The sequence below is a fragment of the Crocuta crocuta genome, unplaced genomic scaffold (genome assembly GCF_008692635.1).
Source record: "Crocuta crocuta isolate KB4526 unplaced genomic scaffold, BGI_CrCroc_1.0 scaffold266, whole genome shotgun sequence".
In the NCBI taxonomy this organism is placed as follows: domain Eukaryota; kingdom Metazoa; phylum Chordata; class Mammalia; order Carnivora; family Hyaenidae; genus Crocuta; species Crocuta crocuta.
In genome coordinates this window covers 1216954-1223044 of record NW_027531005.1, presented here as the reverse complement: position 1 = coordinate 1223044, position 6091 = coordinate 1216954, and the positions used below count along the sequence as shown (strand labels likewise).

Sequence of the window (6091 nt, the reverse complement as noted above, 5' to 3'; positions counted from 1 at the left end):
GACAGAGGCAGAGGGTAAGCCACCTGCCCAGCTAACTGGCCAGGGTTCAGTTTAACTGGGCTACTCAGCTCCATATTTCAGTCAGCAAGTTGATGTTAGATATAAGAACACAGTTCCACCTCCAATTGGAAGGACTGATTGGAGCAGCTAAGGACTCGGCAATTAGAGTCATGATTCAAAGCACCCAGGAGACAGTAGGACAGCCATGGCCCCTGCAAGCAAAGTTTCATCCTGGACAGTCTCTACTTGCTGCTGATTCAAGCTTCCTACCTGAACAGCAAATAGATGCTCCTCAGAAATCCATTAGGTCACCTACCCATGAGCAGGTTAGGAGTGGAGGTGCTGCTGAGATAAGTCAGAGGTCAAGAAAACTAGGATGGCCTACTGGAGAAGTGACCCTCTAGGGAGCCCTGGCTTCAGGTGTCATTCTAACCCCTTTTAGTTAGGCCTAAGTGGAAATGTCCTGCATCACTGAAAGAGCCTGGGTGGCTCCTTCAGTTAAGCATCCAACTCTTGGTTTCGGCTCAGGTCATGAGCTCATGGTTCATGGTTTGTGAGTTCAAGGCCCACATCTCCCTCTCTCTAAATAAGTAAATAAACTTAAAAACACAAACACACACACTCACTATGAAAAGGGAAGCAAACATTTTGTGAAATTGTGCCTAATAAAATAGTAACAAGATAACAAAATGGCCTAGAATTGGGGAATGAGGTTAAAAAAAAATGGTCATTGTTAGGGAGCTGGCAGGGCTGGTGCCGACCATGGGGGGTGAGGCTCCTGGCCACATAGGGGGCCATGCTGCCTGCTCCACACTGGCTTGGTGAACCTAGAGGCCATAGTGTAGCACTGACTCCTCTGGAAGAGATGGGTGCTCACCCTGGTCTTTGGGTTCTTGCTCACGTACTTCCTCAGCTCATCTACTTCTTCACCGGCGCCTTCAAGCAGGAGGGAAGGAAGGGCAGGAGAGATCAGAATCTCCTCGAGGCTGAAGACTACTACCAACACATTCCATGGAAAGTGCAGCTTTCCTTGGACAACAGCAAGTCAGCCTGGCAGTTGGTGCTGGAACTCCGCTGAAGACCTCATCACGGACCAACTAGGATAGTTTGCGAAAGGCAGGATTTGCTGGGGAATGGCAGCTATAACGTCAACGTCCCTGGCCCAAAGCAATCCTGCTGTCACGGCTGCTTGCCCGAAGGCTGCTGCAGTGCCCACGAGGACTGGGTGCCCTGCTGCCTGCAGCCCAGCAAGCAACTTCTCCTGGAGAAGCCATGAAGTTCCAGAACCGTCGAACATCACTTTGGATTGTGTATGGCCAAATGCAGGGCCTCATCCCAGGGCATGAAGCACGAAGCACTTATAGGGACCCCAGAGCCAAGTACTGCTATAGAGAGAGCCCTCCTGAGCTCTTCCCCACATGATAGGCATGGAAGATGACATGGGCGACCAGTCACCACTGAAGAATTAGTGCCCTGAAGCCATGCTCCAGCATGCTCTAGTCCGCTTGGAAGAAGAGAGGCATCGTGTAGTAGCCTTTGCTTTGTCTACTTGTGTTTCTCTGATGGGCTTCACCACCTGCAACAGTTCTATAAATGCAGCTTGGAAACGCCAGAGGGTCACGTTCAAGAACAAACCACAGGCGAGCTTGCTGAGGTGTTGGCACTTGGGGGGAGGGGCACCTCTACCATTGCAGACTTATCAAACCCAATAAAGTTATTAAGATTTCTTTGGTGTAGTGGGAAAATGTAATATTTTATACAGGAAGATGCCTTACCTTGACAGTCAAATATATTCAAGGACACTTCTCTTCCCAAAGCAGTTTGTCCCCCTAAATAAGCTTTCTCAGAGGGCGAAATGTCTGGCAATTGGTTTTTAATGTTTGGTCCACCCAAAAATCTCTTTAGTTTGCATTGGCCTTTATGGATTCTGTGTGCATTCACGATGCTAAATCAAACTTTGTATGTGAAAAGTGCATGTCTGGGTTTTACAATCTCATTCTTTTTGGTAACTCAGGCTGGTGTAGGAGTCTGTCTTACGTGGGTTGTCACTGGTACCAGCCTGTCCTCGGAGCTTATTGGAACTCGTGAACAATGTAACATCGATTTAATGTGATTTAGGGTTATCTAGGGCGCCGGGGGGTGGCTTAGTTGGTTAAGCATCTGACTTCGGCTCAGGTCATGATCTCATGGTTCCTGAGTTCCAGCGCTGCATCAAGCTCTCTGCTGTCATCGTGAAGCCCACTTCAGATCCTCAGTCTCCTTCGCTTTCTGCCCCTCCCCTATCTTGTGTGCTTGCACACGCTCTATTTCTCTCTCTAAAAAATAAATAAACGTTAAAAAAAATATTTTCCTTGCAGATTTACAATTCATTCATTCCATTGTTCCATTGAGCCAGGCACTTCAGCTAGTCGCTTCAAGTTAGCTGGAGAGGAAGTTGGTCTCCACTCTCAAACTCCTCAGTGCGTTAGCCATCAAACAATTAATTTGCCAAATAATCTGAGAGTGAAATTAATAATGGTCATAAACTAAACTATTGATTACACTGTTGGCATGAAATGGTCATCTGCAAGCGACCCTGTCTCGGTCCATTCAGGCTGTCACAGTAAAATAGAATAGACCGAGTGACTCACAAACAGCTGGAATGTATTTCTCACAGTTCTGGAGGCTGGAATTCCAAGATCAGGGTGTCAGTATGGTCAGGTGAGGGCCCTTCCCCAGGATGCATACTTTTCATTGCATCCTCATCTCATGGAATGGGTGTGCTAGCTCTCTGGGGCTTCTTTTATAAGGGTATTAATCTCCTTTACCTCCTAATACCATCACATTGGGGATTAGGATTTCAGTATATGAATTTTGGAGAAAATATTAAGATCATAGAAAATCCTAAGAGACAGACTGCAAATGTGTTATAGAAATTAGAAGACTGAGGTGCCTGGGTGGCTCAGTCAGTTAGGAGTCTGACTCTTGACTTCGGCTGAGGTCATGATCTCACAGTTTGTAGGTTTGAACCCAACGTCAGGCTCTGTGCTGGCAGTGCAGAACTTGCCGGGGATTCTCTCTCCCCCTCTGCCCCTCTCTCACAGATGTTCTCTGTCTCTATCAAAATTAATAATTTTTTTAAAAAATAAAAGAAATTGGAAAACCAAGCCCAATCCAGAGACAAGAGTGTGTCCCAATCTCATCATCAGGTTGCTGATTGGATTAATTCTGGAAAAAATGAAAACCAAAATGAAGCAAAAATGTGTTAACAGAGTGGTTTGTCTTCTTGGGGAAAGAAGAGCAAAAACTGAGATCTGTGACCAGTGCTCTGTGGAAAGAGGACCTGTGCCAGCCTATCTAAAGATTTTTGCTGTGGCATCTGTGGGTAAACACATTAGAATCCTCTTTGCCACATACTCTCCTTATAAAAGGAAATTAGTAAGAGTCCCTGTGTGATCAAAAAGAAACTTGAATTTTTAAAGCCCATTTGGTCATGATGTGTTATCCTTTCTATATATTGCTGAATTTGTTTTGCTGTTTTTAGTGGCTTATCCTATTAAGGATTCTGACGTTTACGTTCACAAGTAATATTGGCCTGTAGTTTTCTTTTCTTGTAATGTCTTTACCTTTATCAAGTTAATAACAGCCTCATAAAATAAGCTGGGAAGTGTTTACCCCTTTGTTTTCTGAAAGATCATTTGTATAGGATTGTTATCATTTCTTGAAGCATTTGCTAACACATTCACCAAATAAACTATAGAAGCACTGAGGTTTCTTTGTAAAATGGTTCATCATCACAAGTTCAATTTTATTAGTGGATAGAGAGCTATGTCGGTTTTCTATTTTGGAAACTTTGGTCTGTTAGGGAAATTGACCATTTCATTTAAGTTGTCAAACATATTGGCATGTAGTTCATAGTATTCCCTTGCTATCTTTTAATGTGTTTTAAATTAATTTAGTTTTTGAGAGAGACAGAGACAGAGAGAGGGCACAAGCGGGGGAGGGGCAGAGGGGGGAAGTGGGACAGAGGATCCGAAATGGGCTCTGTGCTGACAGGCTGACAGAAGCAAGCCCGATGTGGGGCTCAAACTGGGCAGACTGTGAGATCATGACCTGAGCTGAAGTCAGACTCTCAACTGACTAAGTCACCCCCAGGTGTTCACCCTTGCTATCTTAAAAAAAAAAAAAATTTTTTTTTTTGAGAGAGAGATAAAGCATGAGCTGGGGAGGGGCAGAGAGAGAGGGAGACACAGAATCTGAAGCAGGCTGTAGGTTCAGTTCTGTCAGCACAGAGCCCAACTCCGGGCTTGATCCCATGAGCCATCAGATCACTATCTGAGCCAAAGTTGGAAGCCTAACGGACTGAGTCACCCAGGCACCCCACCCTTGCTATCTCTTACGTGCAGGTAGCATCTAAAGTGATGTTTCCTCCTTCTGGATATTGGCAATTTGTATTTTTCTCCCTTTTTTTCTTGATCAATCAAAATAAAGATTTATCATTTTTATTTTTCCCCCAAGAACAAATGGTTGATTTCATTGACTTCTTTCTTTTTCCATATTCTGCTTGATTGATTTCCACTTATTTATTATTTTCTTCTTCCACATACATCTAATTAGCTTTGCTTTTCCAAGAGGCGTAATTTTGATTCAATTTGATTTTTTTTCTAATTTTGCTTGTGAGTTTTTTTCTTAGACCCTTCTCGATATTCTTTCTCTCTCAATCTAACTCTGCCTTGTGTACCAGCTTTTCTCTCTTGTACAGTTAGCCATTAAACAAATATTTGTTGATCAGCTAGTATGTGGTATTATGTACTGTTCTACTTAATGACATAGAATTGATTACTTAAAAATGGTTAACTTTAGGTTATGTATATTTATTCACAATAAAAAATAATGAGTACCCAGCCTTTCTCTAGGTACTATGGAGATGTAATTTCAGAAACTAAGAAGCAACAGTATTTAAATTCTAGATAGTACCTTAATTTTTTTTAAGTTTTTATTTATTTTTGAGAGAGAGACAGAGAGAGCAGAGGAGGGGCAGAGAGAGAGGGACAGAGAGAGACTCCCAAGCAGGCATCGCACTGTCAGCACAGAGCCCGATGTAGGGCTCAAACCCACAAACTGCGAGATCATTACTTGAGCTAAAATCAAGAGCTGGATGCTTAACCAACTGAGCTGCCCAGGTGCCCTAATACCGTTTTTCCCTTAAATTACATTTTAAAGATGATTACCTTGCTTTGGAGTAGTCTTACTTGTGGCTGGAGATTGAAATCTTAAAATCACAGTAAATTAAATTCTGATTTTCTGCAGCCACATCAATTTTATATCTAATTTTAAGACCATTTAGTCTTATTACTACTTACGTGCCTATTATTAAATGTGCAACTTAATATATATAGGGTTGTGTGCCATGGTTGAGTTAATACTCTGGGAGCCTCAGTAATAGAATTCACTGATGCTAGGGGTGCCTGGGTGGTTCAGTCGGTTAAGCATCCGACTTTGGCTCAGGTCATTATCTCACGGCTCGTGAGTTCAAGCCCCATGTCAGGCTCTGTGCTGACAGACCCTGGAGCCTGCTTCGAATTCTGTGTCTCCCTCACTTTCTGCCCCACCCCCAGAGCTTGCACTTTGTCTCTCTCTGTCTCTCAAAAATGAATAAACGTTAAAAAATTTTTAAAAAAAAAGAATACACTGATGCTATACTATCGTTAGTACTGCATTCGTATATCTTTATCCAACACTCTTACTCCATGGCTCCTCTTTCTTTTCTTTTTAATTTTTTTAAATGTTTTATTTATTTCTGAGAGAGAGTGAGACAGCGTGAGCAGGGGAGGGTCAGAGAGAGAGGGAGACACAGAATCTGAAACAGGCTCTAGGCTCTGAGCTGGCTGTCAGCACAGAGCCTGACACAGGGCTTGAACCCATGAACCGTGAGATCATGACCTAAGCCAAAGTTGGATGCTGAACCGACTGAGCCACCTAGGTGCCTCTCCTCTTTCTTTTCTTTAATCCTTACACTTTACTCTCATTTTTTCTTTAATCTGATCGTCCTATTATTAGAGTAGAATGTCTTTTAAGTGTTTTTTGTTAAATCCACACATTATTTCACTGA

The 6091-nt window shown here is 43.0% G+C and overlaps 1 pseudogene; it reads left to right on the top strand.

Annotated features, from left to right (window-relative positions):
* The first annotated feature begins 318 nt into the window (after positions 1-318).
* LOC144237045 (SREBP regulating gene protein pseudogene) lies at positions 319-1422 on the top strand (annotated as a pseudogene).
* Positions 1423-6091: the final 4669 nt, after the last annotated feature.